General features: G+C 35.5%; 2 long non-coding RNA genes across 3 annotated transcripts; both read left to right on the top strand.

The window, feature by feature from the left end:
- The first annotated feature begins 10,013 nt into the window (after positions 1-10,013).
- On the top strand, positions 10,014-11,219 carry LOC145134390 (uncharacterized). Of its 2 annotated transcripts, none has more exons than XR_013719117.1 (4): positions 10,014-10,399; positions 10,520-10,594; positions 10,673-10,701; positions 10,838-11,219. It is a non-coding gene; the product is annotated as an uncharacterized LOC145134390 (long non-coding RNA). The 2 variants fall into 2 exon arrangements; XR_013719116.1 differs by having other exon boundaries at positions 10,016-10,399; positions 10,845-11,219.
- A 4,403-nt stretch (positions 11,220-15,622) lies between these two features.
- On the top strand, positions 15,623-17,377 carry LOC145134265 (uncharacterized). Its single transcript, XR_013719051.1, has 2 exons — positions 15,623-17,063; positions 17,154-17,377. It is a non-coding gene; the product is annotated as an uncharacterized LOC145134265 (long non-coding RNA).
- The last annotated feature ends 2,822 nt before the right edge of the window (positions 17,378-20,199 follow it).

Below are 20,199 nucleotides of genomic sequence, written 5' to 3'. Positions count from 1 at the left end.
TTATGATTTCCATATTACTACTGACGGGGATACGTTTATTAGTGATAGTACACTAGTAAATCTGGACGAACCTAATAGCTATAAAGAAGCCATGGCGGGCCCAGAGTCTGCTAAATGGAAAGAGGCAATGGACAGCGAGATTCAGTCCATGTATGACAACCAAGTTTGGAATTTCGTTGATAACGTACCAGGTCGTAAGACAGTCGGGTACAAGTGGATCTTCAAGAAGAAGACAGACATGGATGGGAAAGTGCACACTTATAAAGCGCGATTGGTCGCGAAGGGCTTTACTCAAACTCCTGGAGTTGACTATGATGAGACCTTCTCACCAGTTGCTAAGATAAAGTCTATTAGGGTAATACTCGCAATAGCTGCGTTTCATGATTATGAAATTTCGCAGATGGACGTAAAAACCGATTTCCTAAATGGGAAGTTGGCTGAGGATGTTTACATGAATCAGCCAGAGGGTTTTGTCGATGCGAAGCATCCCAATAGGGTGTGCAAGCTTGAAAAATCCATTTATGGATTAAAGCAAGCATCTCGCAGATGGAATCTTTGTTTTGACGAGAAGGTCAAAGAGTTTGGCTTTCTGCGAAGCGAAGATGAGTCATGTGTGTATGTCAAGGCCGGTGGGAGTATAGTAAGCTTCCTCGTATTGTATGTCGATGACATACTGCTCATAGGAAACGACATCCCAACCTTGCAGGAGGTCAAGTCCGGGCTTGGGAAGTGTTTCGCTATGAAGGACCTCGGAGAGGCTTCGTATATTTTGGGAATAAGGATAGTGAGAGACATAACTAAGAGACTGATAGGACTCAGTCAGGATACATACTTGGAAAAGGTACTAAAACGTTTTAGTATGGAAAATTCCAAGAAAGGGGAGCTGCCAATCCAATGCAATACCAAACTGAGTAAGACTCAGAGCCCGAGTACAGAGGCAGAGATAGCTGATATGAGCCGAGTTCCTTACGCTTCCGCAGTTGGCTCGATTATGTACGCTATGACCTGTACTCGCCCTGATGTGGCCTTCGCTTTGAGCATGGTCAGCAGATATCAAGGGAACCCTGGTAGAGCGCATTGGATTGCTGTCAAGAATATTCTTAAGTACCTACGAAGGACCAAGGAATGGTTTCTAGTCCTCGGTGGGAGTGATGACTTAAGGGTGCGAGGGTACAGTGACGCTAGTTTTCAGACGGATTGGGATAATTACCGATCGCAGTCAGGCTGGGTCTTTACCATGAACGGAGGAGCAGTGACTTGGAAAAGTTCCAAGCAAGAGACCGTAGTTGATTCAACGTGCGAATCAGAGTACATTGTGGCAAGCGAAGCGTCAAAGGAGGCTATATGGTTGAAGAATTTCATAAGAGACCTTGGAGTTATGCCATCCAAAAAGGAGCCCATGGAAATTTTCTGTGATAATGAAGGAGCGGTTGCCTTGACCAAGGAACCAAGGGATCATGGCAGATCTCGACATATCGACATGAGATACCATTTTATTAGACATCGGGTAGAAGAGGGACTCCTCGTTGTGAAGAGGGTATCGTCAGAAGATAACCCAGCAGATCCCCTTACGAAGGGACTGAGTAGGGTCAAGCATTTGAAGCACGCTAGGAGCGTTGGGCTAAAGGACGATATTAGTTTAGATTAGATAGGTAGGAAACTTCTAATGGATAATTTTGTATTCAAAATTTGATGATTAAATAAAGGTGTGTTATTTATCAGAAAGTTTCTATCTTGTGTTGATTATTTATGTATTGTTTCGATTTTGCATGTTTTGACTTCCTGAATAATAGGATTATTCGAAAAGTCCACAATCGCTCATATGTTGGAAGTAGATATGAAGGAAGATTGTCATAAATTTGTTTGTAGATTGTCTAAAAGGTTTTAGACATAGCAAAGGTTTGCTACAAAGTTTATGAGTTCTTATGAAATATGTTTTGAGCATTGGAATAAACCCGCACTTGCTAGTATCACTTCATGAAAGTTATCACAAGTGATCGCAAGATGATAATATCATATAATCTTTAAACCTAGAGATATGGTTATTATTTGCTAGTTGATTATGCATTGATAATACGAAAACGCATCAGTAACTTGATGTTATAAAACGTATTATTGTGTGTAAAACGTATTATTGTGTGTAACTTAGCTAGTAGATAATAAAAGCGATATCTTGGCCACTCGATGATTTGGTTTGACTTATGTGCCGGGCGCGGTCAGGATGAGGTTGATGTGTTCAACTGAATTCTATGTCGAACAAATCAGAGATCGAGAAACAAAATGTTGGACAATAAGTATTGTCTGCATGATATCTAGAACAGAGAATTATACGATCCCTTATCTGAAGGACAGGATTTTGATCAGAGTTGACAGAAGCGTATAAGAGCTACGATTGCTAACCGGATCCTGAAGTCGTATGTGAGATATAGTTACTAGACTTATCCAAGTGGGAGACTGTTGGATTAGTGTCTAAGCCCATAACTATATTTGGTATGTACTTGACCCGGTTATGCATGGTCCTTTTGGGTTGCCTTCACCAAAGCAACTTGACAGGGTAATTTAAGAAAAGAGAGAGGATATTATGGTTTATTAATATATTATAAGAATAATATATTAAAAGAGAAATCATATTTATTTAATTAGTATTAGTCATAAATTAATTAGGAATTAATTTGGTGACTAAAAGAGATTAATTAAATAAAGGGACTTAAACTGTCAAGTGTGTGATAGTTGAGTTTTGGGCTGGGAAACCTAATGGACTAAGGGGGAACGAAATTATGATGAGGGATCATCATATTTTCGTCCAAGGGCCCTATTCCAGAAGGTTCCTTGGGCTACTTGGTGGCTAAGGTATCCATTAGGGTTTAGACTGAAACCCTAGCAGCCTATAGTATAAATAAAGACCGTTGCATGCAATTTTCGGCCACTTGTTCCCAAGAGAAAACCCTAGGCCGAAAATTAGCATCCTCTTCTCTCTCAAAGTTTCCTTTTTGCTTGTGTGGTGTTTGTGATCCATTAGAGGAATTACAATTGTGATTCTAAGCTCAAGAGAAGAAGATTCAAGCTACTATTTGAAGAGGTAAACATCTAGATCTGATGTTATATGTTAAGTTTGATATTATGTATGCTAGATTAGGGTTTGTAAGTCTTGGATTCATTGCATGTACAATAGAGAAACCAAGATCCAAGCATTAGGGTTTGTATGAGCACATAGGATTGTTCTTATGCATAAAACCCATCAAATATGAGGTGAGGTATTGTTGTCATTATGGATGCGGTCCCCAAAGCAACCTTTGGTACAAATTTTGAACTTGTGGAAAGTCAAGTTCTTTCCAGTCCTGAAGGGAATGTCAATGTAGTTAGACCAAATCGACGGTGAGGGTCACCAAGTTGTTTATGGTGGTTAGCCATGTAAACCAACATAAAGAAAATTAGTGGTTTCTAGAGATCATAGACATGGTACGCTCTATATGGTGGAAGATTCTAATTCCGAAGTACGTGCTAATGTTAAAGTTGATCAAAATGGCTAGAGTAAGAATACTCTAATATGTAGTGAGAATGAATCGTAAAAGGTTGATAAGGATGCAAGAACATCAATGGAATTAAACACTCCAAGCTTAACAAGAGTGGTGCTTGAAATTTCATAAGGAGACTAATTAAGTTGTTGTTTCAAGTGGAAAGTGAGTATTTTGAAAATGACCCAAGGTTTAATATTATATTTTTCTTATCATAAAGAAAATTGTAGTGAAGGAAGGAAATAATAGGCTTGGGTCGAGAAGTTAAGTATACAATGCCCAAAAATCCATGTTCCTCGTTTAAAATTTAAAATTTAAAATACTCAGAAAAAGAAATAACATACACCTGACGTCTCAATTATAAATAGTTAAGAACGTAATGCTAGTAATTTGATGGAAAATATCAAAGTTTTTAAAAATTTAAAATTTTGGAAACTTCATGATTCATAATGTGAAAGGTGGCATAAAAGAGTAAAATAAGAGATGTTTTAAAATCGATGTCCTGGTAATGTAATATAAACATATTAGGACCACAAGGATCTGAAACGACATGTTCAAACTCGAGAAAAGATATTTAGGCAAAGTGGGATACCTAAATGAGTAAATTGTCAAAAAAATGTCCAAGATGATTATTATGCTCTTGCGAAGCATACACGAATACTGAAATGGATATCCAATGCTAATGGAACATACAACAATGAATCCAAAGACACAGTTTCAGATAGTGAATATGCGCTAGCAATTCCAGAAGTCTCAATCATATCCACATGAGGAGTCTCCTGATTCATTCAAGTCTACATGTTTTTGATGAGGTATTCTTCCTTAGCAAGGTACTCATTCCCTCCACATCATGTTGAAGACCTTTCCAATTGGTGAAGATAGTGATTTTGATCCTATACAAGTGGTGCCTCCAAATTTTAAGGGAGAAATCCACCGCTTCTAACTCTAGGTCATGCGTGGTATAATTCTTCTCATGTACTCACAATTTCCACGACGTATGTGCAATAACATTGTCCTTTTGCATCAATATGTAACCCAGTCCTTGGCGTGATGTGTTACAATACACTATGGAATTTTCCATGCCCTCTAATAGATTCAGGACCAGTACATCGCACAACTCGTGTTTTAGCAATCATGGTGTATTTTCATGTTGTTTTTCCGTCAAATGAAAATCATGTCTTTTTGGGTCAATGAATTTACTGGTTTGACAGTGTTAGGGAAGTACGAGGCACCTTGCAATTGGTCGAACAAATCATTGATTCGGGGAAGAGAGTATCATTGATTGATCGTCAACTTATTCAGTTCTTTATATTCGACGTACATTCGATCCATCCATCTTTCTCTTTAACGGATAGTGCCAGTGCATCCCATCATGAATAATTTAGACGAATGAACCCTTTTTCGAGGGGTTTCTGGAGTTGACCAGACAACTCTTGTATTTCGGAAGGGTGCCAAACGGTACGACGCTTTAGTTATAGGTGTTGCCCCATAAATTAAGTCAATTCTGAACTCAAACTTTCTAGGCATGGAAAGCTTAGGCAATTCCTTTGGAATTACTTTTGGGTCGAAGGCGAGACATCTAACATGTTGGTTTTTCAGTCTAAATGTTGGATATCAAAATGTTGGAAAAATAGTTCTCTAGATTGGTTGAGGAGAAGGACCTAAGGATTGCTATGAAAATATTAGGAATGGGCATAGAGGGAAATATAGTTGATGTTATTCTAAAACTTGCTCGAAAGAAGTAGGTCCGAAAATTCCTAAGAAGTTCTTATACATAGGATCAAGCCCAGACATACGCATTTGTGAAGCCACTTAAGACTTTCAAAGCATCAATCTCTAAAGAGAGAGAACGACCTAGAAGGAGTGGCCAAGGCCTTTTTCATATTATTAGTCAGCAGCATAACGTATACGACAATGTGCACTAGACCAAATGTTCCCCGTACATTGGGAGTAGCGAGTCACTTTATAATCCATGGAGTTAACATTGGGATGGTGTTGATTAGCTTCCATGGTACATGAAGGGTATTTCTAAGGTTGCTTAGAGTAATAGATCATAGTGGCCACACATGCTCCAAATGTGGTCATATAGGTGTTAAGCAAGGTTCAGATACGTCCCCGAAATGGGATAAGAATAATATGTCGTGGTGGTACCTTCCATCGTGAAGTAGTTCTCTATAACGATGTTCGAGAGGTAATATCCCATCCATGTATCGAATGATTTTTTAATGGGTTAGTTGCCCTCCATATTAAACTTTTGTAACTAGGGATAAAAATGAAAAGGATTCGAACTTAGGGATTGAGTTAAAATCTCAGGGAGTATCTAATATTATAAGTACTTATACGTATGCTACTAGTACACTACAAGGTAACAAGAGTGAAGTCTATAGCATCGTACAAGGACTAGCGATATAACCTGGTCCGCAATCAGGTATGTGGAATATGACGATGAATATGTCGACCTAAGGAGACTCTGACACAACTGACTATCACGTAGGTCTCCTAGGTAGGTTCCAAACTACTAACCTCCTGTCCAGGCTTCGATCCCATATAGGGGTCCTTTTCTAGCTCAGTACTAGATTAGTTAATTAATTCACATCCGATAATGTATCCTCATGTGTCGCCCGATTCGGGAGCACAAGACATGGAGTTCAACCACCTAAATTGTACATAAGGAAGTCTAGAGTTAAGAAGCATTTTTGCAGCCTAATGTAACTTGGTAGCCATGTACGCCTAAGGGTTTCTATTTCTGTTTAGTGTCTAAGTAGATCCTAGGTTGTTCATACCACTCACTATAACCAATTTCGATGTTGCACTTGCTCTTCCTTAATTATACATTAATGATCAGGCTATGTATAATTCAGGTCCAGTAGTGCACTACCCGATTTACTTATACTAGATGGCATGATTATAAACTCGTTGGTTATAGTTTAGGCTTTCCCAAGGGAAAGGGAAAACCGGTATTCGCTATAACCTTTGACTCTGATACCAAATCTATCACACCCCGTTAAAAGCAAAAACACGAAGGGTGACAAGATAAGGTCTCATAACACAAGGTAAATAGGATTACCAACCATAATCATTGAGCATTTTTAAGTCTACATCATATTCGAAACAATATTACATTTAGTTCTATACTACATAGTCTAGTACATAACAAGAGCAATAAACATAAATCATTGTGGCGTCTTAAACTAGCTCACTAACCGTTTCCTAAAAAGCATGCAAAAACGAGGGTCAACTATACAATAGTTGGTGAGTTCACAGGTTTATAAAGGTATATCATTTCAATAAGAAAATATAGATTTGTTCAACAAAAGTTCCAACTCAAAGTGAGTGTTGAATACCAAAGCAATTCGTTTACAACCATACGTAATGATCGTTCTTGCCCCATTCCATCATGTCAATGGTTCCCATGATGCCAGTTCACATAAATATGCACTCAAGGTTCACGACGAGTGGGGGCCGTCTACCCCAAATAGCGCTATCCATAAGACCGTCAACTCGATTACGAGTGAATAGGTTGTATCGGTTCTTCGGTGACTTAACATACAAAGTTCATAACATAGAGTTCATATCACCAAGTTCATATCAACAGTTCAATAACAATATCGTTCCAAGTTCAATGAGTTCATAAAAAAACCTCAATAAGTTCATAAAACAATGTTTAGCAAGTTCCCAAAATAGAGTTCATCAACTTCGTAAAACAAAGTTCCACAAGTTCATAAAATTGTATGGATAGTTCATAAGATAATAACATGGTTTCCACCCCAAAACATGAAAAAAGTAAAAAGGGGTTGTGAATATTCACAAAGGAAAGTTCGCGGTTCATGTGTCGCAGTTTAAGGTTGTCGGGTTCGATCCCTACTAGCGTCCTACGGAACAATAAGTTTCTTGTAAGTCCTTGATTACTAGCCATAATCTAGTAACTACTTATCCAACTAGTGATGTTACAAAGTGTACAAAGTTCGTTCGGTTCATTATCAGTAAATATTGGATTTGCGGTGCCTTGTGTTCAAAAATCCAAAAATGCATGAAGATGAACTCCAAAAATTAAAAAAATATATTTTCTGGTTCTAACAGAGGGTATGGTTGTTCATAATTTTTATAGTAGGTTTTGAAGGTCAATTGATATTTATTTGTAATTTAAGCCTAAATAATATGAAAAATTAGAAGTAAATAGTAAACAGTAGTAAAAATTCCCAAATTAATTTGTACATGTTCTAATAATGTTTCCAAAGTTGGGAAAAATATTGGTTTGTGAATTTGAGTATGAAGATCCAGTTTTGTAAATTCATGCTTTAATTTTTAATAAAATACCAAACAGTGACCAAATTGTATGAAAACTAAGGTCCCATCCTTATTTCGTGCATAAATCAATTCTATAATTTTTCAGATTTTTATCTCATTTGTAAGTATTTATTTTGAATTTTTGGCCATTAAATCCTTATTTTTGTAGAAAAATAAAGAATTTGTTCTAGCACTTGGGGTTTTACAGAACATCCCTTGAAAACATGAACTTACATAAAACAATTTAGCTAAAAATTATTTCGGAGCTAAATGGGGGTGTTCAACCCCAACTAGTTATGAAATGTAGCACTAGCAAATGTATGAGTTCCAAATTAGTCTAATACTCTAACTCCATTTCACAACATAATATAGTTCAATACATACCGATGGAAGGCGAACGGGCAACAAGCTGCGCCGCTAACCCTTTCTGGATGGCAAAACTAATCCTTTTGAAAACAACATTTGTGGATCTAGGAGATATGACATTGGAGTGCATGAACCGTTGGACTCTGTTGAGGAGCTCCACCGCCTCTGGTGCGAGAAAACCAAATGTGTCAAATGCAAAAGGCACAAACACATGTTGATTTTCTATACATGCATTCTCGTGCTTTGCCACTTTGCACGCAGCAACTTTCAAAGGGACATGCCCTGCTGTGAAACCCCTGTCCTCAAAACGAAGAGAGGAGAGACCCTAGTAAGATCCACACACACGTGCTTCCCTCTTACCCATCCAAAGACCAAAAATGTCATCCGGTCTAAGTGTGGATCTCCCATCCTGCGGGTCCGTCAAGAAGTTCACTGGTACTTCTTTCTTCGCAGAAATACCAGCACGCCGAAAAGCATCAAAGAGAACATCCCTAACCACATCATGTATGTACTTGAAACCAGGGAGCTCTCTACAATGAACTGCATGTTCCTCAAATGTATCCAAACACGCATTGCGGAAAACTGGGCATATCTCCTCAATTGGGAATAGAGGAATCATGAGGCGGTAGCGAATGATAGTTCGGTACTCCACAGCATACATATGTTGGCCAAGGCCATCAATGGGGATAGTTAGCAGAAAATCCTTAGCATGAGGTGCCCGAAGACACTCAAAAACTGCTTTCTGTCTAACAGTCATGTCGAAGTCGACTTCCATATCTTTGATGAATTTGCTAAAAAGGGCACACGCCAATGCTTTTTGGGATTTAGGGGAGGCGGTGTCCTTATTAGTGAAACCGCTACAGTCGAAACCTCTATAACATTTTAGTTCATGAAATTTTAGGTATTATGAGATAAATGTGTCAAGTTCCTAAAATAATTTTCTACAGATCTATTGGGGGGTTTAAGGGCCTGGATCTTGTAATGCAAAACTAATGGTCACAGAAAAGTGCTTTTGAGCTACTGTTTTGTAAAAATCGTCAAAAATCGAATTCTTAACGTTTTATAATGAGACGACTTGGGTTCGAAGCTAACTCAGAGAACTACGTCTCAGAAAAAAAATATAGTGATTTGGTTGAGTAATGAGTGAGATATGACTGTTCAAAGTCGAATAAATAATTATGGCAGAATGCATGTTACCTTTGGTTTGATTAGAGTGCCCCTTATGGTCATATTTTCTCAAGGACAACATGCATACCCCTTCATGGTCGAAAATGAATAACCATAAACTAGAGTTTATAAAAGAACAATGACTTTTATGTGGAAGAATCCAATCCATAGATTTAGGTTTATCCAAGAAACAAAAAATGTGTGTTTCGTTCTTGTTATAAAGAACTCCTTGGAGCTGAATCTTGCACTAGGATTTGCATCACAAATCCGATTTCTATCACAAGCATGGAGTGAAAACACATCCAAAAGGTACTAGAAATTAGAGGTGTTCGCGGTACAGTTTGAAACCGTGAAACCGGCCAAATCGGTCATCGGTTTGGTTTTATGGTTTGTATTTTTCTTTACGGTTTGGCTTGTGGTTTCAAACTTTTCAAACCGTAGTGAACGGTTTGGCTTACGGTTTTTAAGATTTCAAACCATATAAAAACCGGACCGGACCATAAGATTTTTATATATGTATTATTTAATTTTTTTATATATAATTGTATTTTATCGTATTATATATATTAATTCTTATATACAAATAATAAAATTTAAAAACACATTTAATTAGCCCATATATACTCTAGTGTAAAACTGTAAATGAAGCCCAACAAAGTCCACTTCTCCAAGTCCAACTAAAGCAATCGTTTGATACTTTGATTCATTTCCACTTTCCACTTGCCCTAAGCCTAATAGCAAATACTCAAAATTGCAAAGCAGAGTCAGGTCTCGACTGTGGTTGTTCTGCAGCCTCCATCTCCGACAGCTTATCGTTTCCAGCTCCGACAGCTTATCGTTTCTAACTCCGAACTCGACATCAACAACAAATTCGACATCAACTTATCGTTTCCAACTTCCAAATATAGCTAAGCTCCACTTCCAGCTCTGTTTCTTTCCGGTTTAATCTCTTTGCAGGTTCGATCCCACATCATGTTTTGATTTCTTTAATAGCTTAACACATGATTTTTTTTACAGGTTTAATCCCACCTCATGTTCCGATTTCCGGTTTAATCTCTTTACAGGTTCGATCCCACCTCATGTTTTGATTTCTTTAACAGCTTAACACACGATTTTTTTTACAGGTTTAATCCCACCTCATGTTCTGATTTCCGGTTTAATCTCTTTGTGTTTATGATATGTAGGCAGTGCTGAACACAAATAGGTCCAGAAATTGATTCATACATAATTACAGATCCTCGTCGGATTTTTTAGACCAAGTTAGTAAAATGTATATTTATTTGCAACATTCATGTTTATGCAAATAAAGCTAAATGATGCTTTTTATGGTATCGTAGAGAACTTCATGATGCAATAACAGAAGAAGGTACATTTGTGGTGTTATTGTAGCAGAATGATACATGTTTTTTCATCATTTATTTACATTACAGTAATTAATCATATTAAGATTGGTTCCACCAATATTTGATACTGTGTATGGATATTTATGTGCTCCTTTTTAGTTTGCAGAAGTTGAAGGGTTGAAAGGGAAATTGTCAAGCAAACTTGCTGCTAATTCGCCTAATATTCAGCCTAATTGGCAGGTTTGCTTGTTCTACTTCTTATCAGGTCTGCATGTTGGTAATGAAGAAATTGTTGTATAATAATAACTATAATTTTATTATGGAAGTTTTAGTATTGGTTTGATGTGACACTTGCGGGAGTTTGGTTTGTTCGAATCCAGCAGAATTGGAATTCAACTTCATTCCATAGTTGTTCGGATGAAAACTTTTGCTGGAATGGTATCATTTAGGTTTGATTTGTTACTGATATGTTATAGATTTGTAATCTACGTTTGATATTTGGTATGTTTATTTCATTTGTTGAAGGTAGCTCATTTTCCAAGATCTATTATACTTTTTTTGCTATTTTTCTAAAGATTTTAATTTTGGTTTTAATCCAGGAATACATGACTATAATTTTTAGATCAGTTTGCTTTTTAAGAATCATTATGTAAATATGTTCTTTTTTTAGATCCGATTTTAAAGATTTTAGATATGGTTGTAATGTAAAAAAAAATTACATAAAACGTTGCTGTTTTTTTTTTAATATTGGTTTAATATTGCTGTTTTTTAACAATATTTGATAGAATTTTTGCTGTTTTAATAGGTTAAATAGTGTAGTTTTTCTTTTTACTAAATTAGTTTAATGGACTCTACTAAAATGGGCCTAAAAAGCCCAAACCATGAAACCAAACCGAAGCCGACGTTAGTAATGGTTTGGTTTGGTTCGGTTTTAAATTTTCAATGGTTCGGCTTCGGTTTTTGCTTGACAAAAACCGTTACTAACATTTTGGCTTCGGTTTGACCTAAAAACCGAAAAAACCGGACCGTGAACACCCCTACTAGAAATGGTTTTGAAATAAGAAAAACTCAAAGCAAAACAAGATGAAGGAGTAGAAGTCGATTTGCTTTTTGAAGTTTTGAGACCATGGATGCTTCCTTTTGATCTTAGCTTTGGTTTGATCCCAGATTTTCACTATATTTAACACATGCAATGCGTTTTGGTGAAGATATACAAACACTAAGTGGGAAGGAAAGATTCTAGCCATGGGAGGGGCATAGAATCCGAAAATATGAGAAAACATGCTAGAACTTGCATCAAAATGAAGAGATTGATGGAGATAGTGAAGTCTCATACCTTGACATTAATTTTGAGGTATCAAAAACACCCAAATATCTCATTATTTTTTTTGTGTTGAAGGCTGATTTTTGGTAGAAAGAGTTGAGAGAAGTAGATAGTGTTTTTATAGAAAAGAAAGAGATAAAGTGAATTTCTGTCTCTCTGGATAGACCATCTCTCCCTCTTCGTCTCTTTGGGGCTATACTCCACCAAAATCGGCCACAAAACTCCATATATGTGATCTAACATGTGAAAAATGAAATGGCAAAATCTCTCCCAAAGAAGTTTCTTATAAGAACAGGTTTACTCTCTCAAAGGGACATGCAAAATCTGACCTCGGGATTTTGCATCATAGGAGCAAGGAATAAAGAGTAAGAGAGAGAAAAAGAGAGAGGGAACCTATGAACGAATTTTGGGAGAAGAGAAGGGATTAAAGAGGATTTGAAAGTCTCATTTTGAATAAATATGGCCTCTTAATCATTTTTATAAAAATCATCTTTAGTTTTTATAAATATCCCATGTATTTTTATAAACTTCCAAGAGTTTATTTCTTGTTTTTTTTATTCAAGCATTTTGTTTTTAGAAATAAGTTCATAAACTTGTATTCTCTTGAATTAAATTATAAAAATGATAACTTATGGTTTGATTTTTATATAATCAAATTTTATATTTCAAATAAATGAAACAAGGGTTCTCATATGAATGTAGGATGAGACAATCATTGGATTATATTTTTGGTTCATAATTCAAATTATTATATGTGGATATTATTTCCCACTTGTAATTAAATCATATTATGATTTAATTAATTTGAGTTGATAAGTACTTAAACTAGTTAAGCACTTCATAAGTTTTGATTAAGAAGTTAGGGTATTTTACTTACCCGAGAGCTTTAATCTTCCGAACATGGTTTTGTGTTTAGTTTTAACATTGAGCTTTGACACTTTATAACCTAGTTAGTGTATTCATATATTAATGTGACTGCTTTTCACAGTTAAGTTAAACTAATTATTCAGAGGGATCTATTAAGTCGCGACCAAGTTCATCTTGTGGTATCTAGAACTAAGTTATGTTCACTCATAAAGATGGTGAGCTTCAAGTTGAGTACTATCCTGAGTTTTGACAGATGTCACACATAGTATTAATGAAATTCTCATAAGAATTTGGCAGTAAATATATGAGGATAGGTTCTTGATCTTGATCTTCAATCTTTACATTTACACCTTGTAAATACAAGATGATCCTCTCGAAGTTATCCAGATGATCCTTCACTTTGGTGATTTCTGACATCCAAAGAGTATATAAACGTTGCTTCTGGTAAAGCGTGTTTGTCAAAGACTTGTTCTGATACTTGTCAGTTGTCACACAAATTTTCCCAAAGCCCAATAGAAATTATTTGATCCACGACCAATCTTAGTACTTCTGTCAAACTCAACATAATTGTGTTATGCCCTCTTGCTAGAGTATCCACCTTCTTTTCAGCCGTGATGTTCTTTGGAAATTTCGATTCCCTTTCCAGTGCCACTACAAATCCTTGTTGAAACAGAAGAGTCTTCATCTGCAACTTCCACAAATTGAAATCATTCAAACCATTGAACTTCTCTAAATGGAATGTGTGATATGTCATATTTAATCTATAAAAAACCAGCTGCACCTTTGATACCACTTGTTCGGAAAACCAGATGACACTTGTCAAGAATCAGAACATATCTGATGCCACTTGCCTAACTCTCATAACCCTAATTATTAAGTAATGTAGATAACACACAAAACCAAAGCACACAAAGACACTGTATTTACGTGGTTCAGTTAAGGTGACCTACGTCTATAGGAAGGAGGGGAGTAGTATTTAATTATGAGTTTTCAAAACGAGGTCATAAGTACACTTCAACAGAGATTCACCCTACTTACTAAGGATACAAAAAACACCAACAAATGACTAGCCAACTGTTGGATTAGGTGTCTAAGCCAATAACTATAATTGGTATATACTTGAATTGATAGTAGCATAGTCCTTTTGGGTTGCCTTCAAACCTGTTAATTGAATAGGATGTCTGTTAGAGAGAGGAAAATGATTTATTAATTTATTACTTGGTTAATAAAGTAATTAGAAATAAAAATAAATGATTTATTAATATATTATTGAAATAATATATAAATTAGAAATCATATTGTTTAATTAATATTTAATCAGAAATTAATTTGGAATTAATTTTGGGGTTAAAGGAATTAATTAAAATTGCACGGACTAAAGGAGACAATGTTCAATAGTTGAGCATTGGACAATTCTAGAACCTCCCTAATGAGGGGGGACCGAAATCTAGAGCATCTCTAGGGTTTCCTTGGGCTCTAAGGGTGCCTTGGATGATTTAGTGAAGAAGTTAAGACATTAGAGTTATCTTGGATACACCTTCCTTATCCAATACCTTCCTAACACCTATATAAGCCCTCCTTAGGGTTAAATTTCAGTTATGACTCCTCTAAGAGCCTAAAGGCCGAAATTTCTCTTCTATTACTCTCTCTTTATAGTTTTTCCTTGGTTGCTTGAGTTTGTTTGTGAACCATTAGAGGCGCGACACTTGTGGCGCTTGCTACCAAAGGTTTTTCAAGCAATGATTCAAGATTGTTTATAATAACAATCTAAAAGGTATGTATCATAACCCTTCTTATGTGATTTTCGATTATTATCCATAGATCTACGGTTTATACTTCGTTGTGCATTATTTTATGTTAAATTAGAGAAAACGTAGATCTTCAATTAGGGTTGCATGCACAATAGGATTATATGTTGTGCTTAAAACCCATCAGTGGTATCAGATCCTAGGTTTAGTTTTCTATTGAGTTGATACTAATATGAACTTGAAGAAGGAGGAGAAAACAGAATCGTCATTATGTTCTTCGAACTCGTCGAGTTGTTCTTCAAACTCGACGTGTTGGACTGCAACACGACGTGTTGGTCCTCCAACTCGGCGTGCTTGCATGTTAGATCCTGATTTCGGATTTTCTTGCCTAACTTGATTTATTTGGTTAATATTTGGTAATTACCTTTTATTAAATCTGCCATAATCCAATTTTTGGTAATATTAGATAATTAAATAAGACCTAAATGTTAGGAGATAATTATGAATTGGATAATGTTGATTTTATTTAATTATAATTATCCTTATGGATATGATTAATAATTTAATTAATTGTTTAATTAAAGGATAATTAATATATCCATAATTAGCTACTAAATAGTTAATTTTTTTATTAATTGGACTTAAGAATTAAATTTATTTTTAGGGTTATTTGAGATTTAAATTAAAAGTTTAATTTAAAATGTAAACCCTAAATTATATCATTATGGATCTTATTATTAATTTAAATAATTGATTAATTAAAGGATAATTTATAAATTGGTAATTGGTATAAATTTAATTAAGTTAAAAAGTTTAATTTATTAAAGGATTAAACCCTTGCTATTTTAAAATGTTTTAAAATGCACCTTATATATATATATATATATATATATATATATATATATATATATATATATATATATATATATATATATATATATATTATAAAATTAAATGTTCAATATTATATATGTAAAATAAAAGTCGGCCTTACCGTTAGTAGGCCTCATTCACGAAACTGGTCTATGAGGGGGGTATAAGGAAATTATCTATAAAATGGCGATTGAATGAGTGTCCACTCTCACCCACCGCTTCCTTGACTAGTGGAAGGTCGTTAGCCGAACGGGTTTGATAGGACAACATAATTCTCATTAATAAGTATAATGAATTATAAAGTAACTAAATCAATTTTCTAAAAATCCCACTCTTAGTTAATTTAGGAAAAATGTGAATTTGATTCTAACCCATGAAATTGCACATTGAACCTTATTGGTCGTTAGTGGAGCGTGTGTGGTTAAACGGCACACTAATATGGGAATAATGTTGTTGGCAATGGGTGTCTCGTAAATTATCATTGAATTAATGGAGTGCGTGTGGTTAACCGACATGTTAATTTCACCTGATAAATGACATCGAGAGTACCAAGCTAATTTGCATGGTTATTCACATCTCGTTTGTGATCCTCGGCATCCCAATCAGAAAGTGAGAACTTAATCGAGATTAAATATGCAATTGAATAGTTCAATGAATCTCAAAAGATCTAGGAGTTTCATAAGATTGAAATTGGTAAATGCCTTACCTACCTAAAATAGATTCGAATTTGATAACGATATCCCTCTATAGAATTTGAATCGAAAATATGGATCCTAGCCTTAATTTAAATTTTTGGGTTAATAATTTAGGATTAAAATCAACTAACTTGAATTCTCTTTTGTCCCTTTATAGATGTCGAGTCAAGACAACAATGGTTCTCCTCGTTCTTCTGGAAATCTTTTTCCCTTTTCTGAAGATGATCTTCCACATGTTGATCAAGGTGAAAGAATGTTCCCTTCTTCAAGGATTGGTGGAACTGGAAATCGTGCTTTTCCAGATCTTCCTCCACCTCCTCCAATAATGCTCCTTGAGCCACATTTTCTTCAAGCTGAAAAATACGAAGTCACTAAAGCCCTATTGGCTAGTAATCATCAAGATGGAAAGTTTGTGTGTGCACATGTTCTGAAAATGAAATCGCACATTGACAGATGAGGAATGTTGGGTGTCATTTTCCCAAGGGAGCTAGCCATTGACTTGGTTCTACTTTCGCTTCCTGACTCATATAGTCAATTAATTAAAGACTTCTATGAGAAGGACCATGATGTGACCCTAATAGATCTAACATATATGTTGATTGCTGCTAAAGCATAAATGATTAAGAGCACAATTCAAGCGAATATGTTTGAAGGATCTGTCTCCCAAGTTTCCATTGACATTGAAAGGGATCGGCCAAGGTCAAACCATTTGACCATATGGTAAAGAGAAAGGCTAATCCAGAGATAGTCCCATGTGCTAATCCTAAAAGGTCCATATGTTTTTATTGCTAAATGAAGGGGGCATTGGATACGAAGCTGCCCAAAATACCTGAAAGATCTCAGAGATGGTAAAGTGAAGTCGTATGACTCTACTTAAGGTACATTCACTATCTAACTCTTATTTATTAAGTTCCTATTCATAGATTCTTAATACATGATGTGATAGTCACATTTTGATGTTTTTGCAGGATCTAAGAGAAAGAAGGAAGCTTGAGAAGATTAAGTTGAATCTGATCGTGGGAGATGGATTTCGGTCGCATGGTTCGATGATCAGATTTTGGAAGCTGATGCATAGGAGTTATGATAGATTAATAGATTGCTTAGGAAATATCTAGAAACATAGTTTTCATATTTTTGCATTGTAAGGACAAATTTTTCTGCATATTAACAATAAAGTGAATTTTTGATTTAATTTTTATTTCTTTGCAAATGCATTTATGAGAATTGGTGGTTATATTTCTATTATTAGCAATGTTAAATATGGATTTGATTCTTAATTATGTTGTTTGTGGAAAGTCATAATCAACCAAGTGAAAATGAATTCTCATCACCCAAGTTTCAATTGGATAGAAACTTGGAGTCATACAATTTGTATTGTGTGATGTATAAGATTCTTGATCATTGGAAGATTATGACTAATTCATTGATCACATGTTTGTGTGAGTCAAGTGAAGGACTAAAGGATCTAGTACACATTGATGTGGACTATTTAGATCCACCACAAAGAACGATAACTCTATTTGTCATGGTTTACCGATGTTTCAGTGAATGTGGTTGTGTTTATAAGATTAAGCAGAATTCTAGCACTTTGAAAAGTTTTCAAAGTGTAATAGAGTGAATAAGAAGAATCTATTAGGAAGAGAGATAAATGAATCTCTAATCTGAAAGAAAGGAGAGTACTTTAGTATCATGTTTTATGATCATCTTCATGATTATGGAACCATGTCACAAATTGATCCTTGAAGAACGTCTTAGTACAATTGTTTCACTAATAAGAGGAATCGGATATTGTTGAAATGGTTCAATCAAGAGATCAGTCATACTTCGTTTCCAATCAAGTTGTAGAGTTATACTCTAGTTACTTCAAATCGTATCTTGAAGCTTATTTCAAACTAAGTAGGTTATAACACCTCATGAAATATGGAGTGATAATGTTTTCTTACTCTGGCCCATTTGAAATTGGTAGTTGTGATGTTTTGGTTAAAACAAAGGATAAACTAAGACCAATTATATGAAGTGTTCTCTTATCAAGAATCCATACTAACTTTTGAATATTTGTTTTGCTCGTCAAAGAATGTTCCTTGAAGAGATAAAACTTATATGTCAAGAAGTAAGTGAGAGCCTTATTGATTTTGAAAAGTTTCAGGAATCAATCGAGAATAAACCTTTTAGTGGTCACTAGCACACGACCTAAGGTTGATAACCTATCGTGTTGAGTTGACACATTCTTGTTTCTGAGTACCTTCCTGTTGTGTTGGAAATGCTTATGAGTTCTATGGCTCTCATTAGACTGCAAAATGGTAGAGAACGTTGGTCAGTGATAGTACATTGGTCAATATGGTTGAGCTGATTAACAACACAAAAGCACCGGAAGGCCCTCGTGCTACCAGAGGGCAAGAAATTAAGAACTAGTAAGTTCAGTCCATGAAAGGAAAAACCTAAAATTGATTTTGGTTTTGTCCTCTACCTTATCTTATTATTGTAGGTTGGAATTGATAAATTCACATGGATAGGAACGCATACACCATAAAATCTAGGTGGCAAAATGTCACAACTAGCAAATTTAGGGTTTAGATGGTAACTCTTGTACAAAATTTCCCCTATGTAACCTTGCAACATCAAGTTTGTGGAATTCGAACTGCAATGTTTATTGAATACTTATAGGCGTATATTTAGAACCAAGCTGAAATAGCCTCATGCAAGCCCAAAACTTGACCCAATAACTAAGCCCAAACAATTTTGGGCCTTGGTCCAAGAATTCTCGGCCGAACACCCTATTGGACCGAAAACCCATTTCTTTGGACCATTTTGGACCAAAAAATAAATGGGAAAGAACTTAGGACCAAAAACCAAAAGGGAAACCCATCTTAGGACCACAAACACATGTGTTTGCGGTCATGCTTGGAGGTATTATTGTGTTTGCGGTCACACTATGAATCTTTAAAGTGTTTGCGGCCTAGGATAAGGAAAATGTAAGAGAAGTTGACTTTAGGATGGGAAATCCCACCCATTTCCAAAGAATCACGGTCACCCACAAAAAACCCACCAAATAACAATGTTTTAACCAACATATTTCTAACTGATTATCCACCAAATATCTAAGTATTACCCATCATATTTCTAGGAAAACTTCCCATCAAGCTACACAAGTCAACTAATCCTTCTCTTAAAGAGGGAGTATTCGGCCGAAAACCCCTATACCCTCACCAAAATTCATCTTTCACTCTAATCTACTCTCAAGAACCCCTCTTCTTTCTCTCCCAAAAATTTTCGTGTGGGTGTGTGTGTGCCATCCTCAAGGGTGCTTTCTTCAAACAACTCTCAAGAATTTGGTAAGTGTCCTTGTAAACTCCAAGTATTCTTACATCTTTCCAAGCTAAAACTCTTGTTTACACACTTTTGTTGTGTGTTAAGTCCTTAGAAACACTTGAAATTTCGAGAATATCATCAAGTGTTGCAAGGCTAGGCTCGAAAATCTCTCCACTTTCCTCCCTTCTACCACACGAAATCTTCAAGGTGAGTTCATATCCCGATATTTTCAAGCCTTTTCCATGTTTTAGGGGGGGGGGGGGGGATACAAGTTACAACACCAAAACACAATCTAAACTTAAACATCAGCTTTCAACAGAAAAGTTATGGTCTATTCACCGACTATTTTAACAATCTTAAACTTAATATTTTTCATAAATGTTCAATATGACAATCGTTTAGGTTTATACCTTTCTAAAGACTACTCGCACGCGTTCGTATGATTTGTTTTACAATTTATGGCGATTTTTACAAAACTGTCTATCATTTCAGAAATGATTTCGGACCAGTCTGTGAAGAAGAACATTTTCACACTGGTTTGAGACCACTAAAAATCATAATAAAAATTATGAACAAATTAGTCTCATTTTCTAAACACTTAGAGTTTACGTGACCAATTTTCGACTTACGATGATTTTTCTATAATATTTCTAAAACATGGAAAGAAAAGTCAAAAACTAGAAATTGTCTTTATCGTACCAAATG

Source organism: Lactuca virosa, chromosome 8 (assembly GCF_052849685.1).
Source record: "Lactuca virosa cultivar CGN04683 chromosome 8, Lactuca_virosa_CGN04683_v6, whole genome shotgun sequence".
NCBI classification, from domain to species: Eukaryota; Viridiplantae; Streptophyta; class Magnoliopsida; order Asterales; family Asteraceae; genus Lactuca; species Lactuca virosa.
The sequence above is the reverse complement of the archived record's forward strand: the minus strand, read 5'-3'. Positions and strand labels throughout refer to the sequence as shown.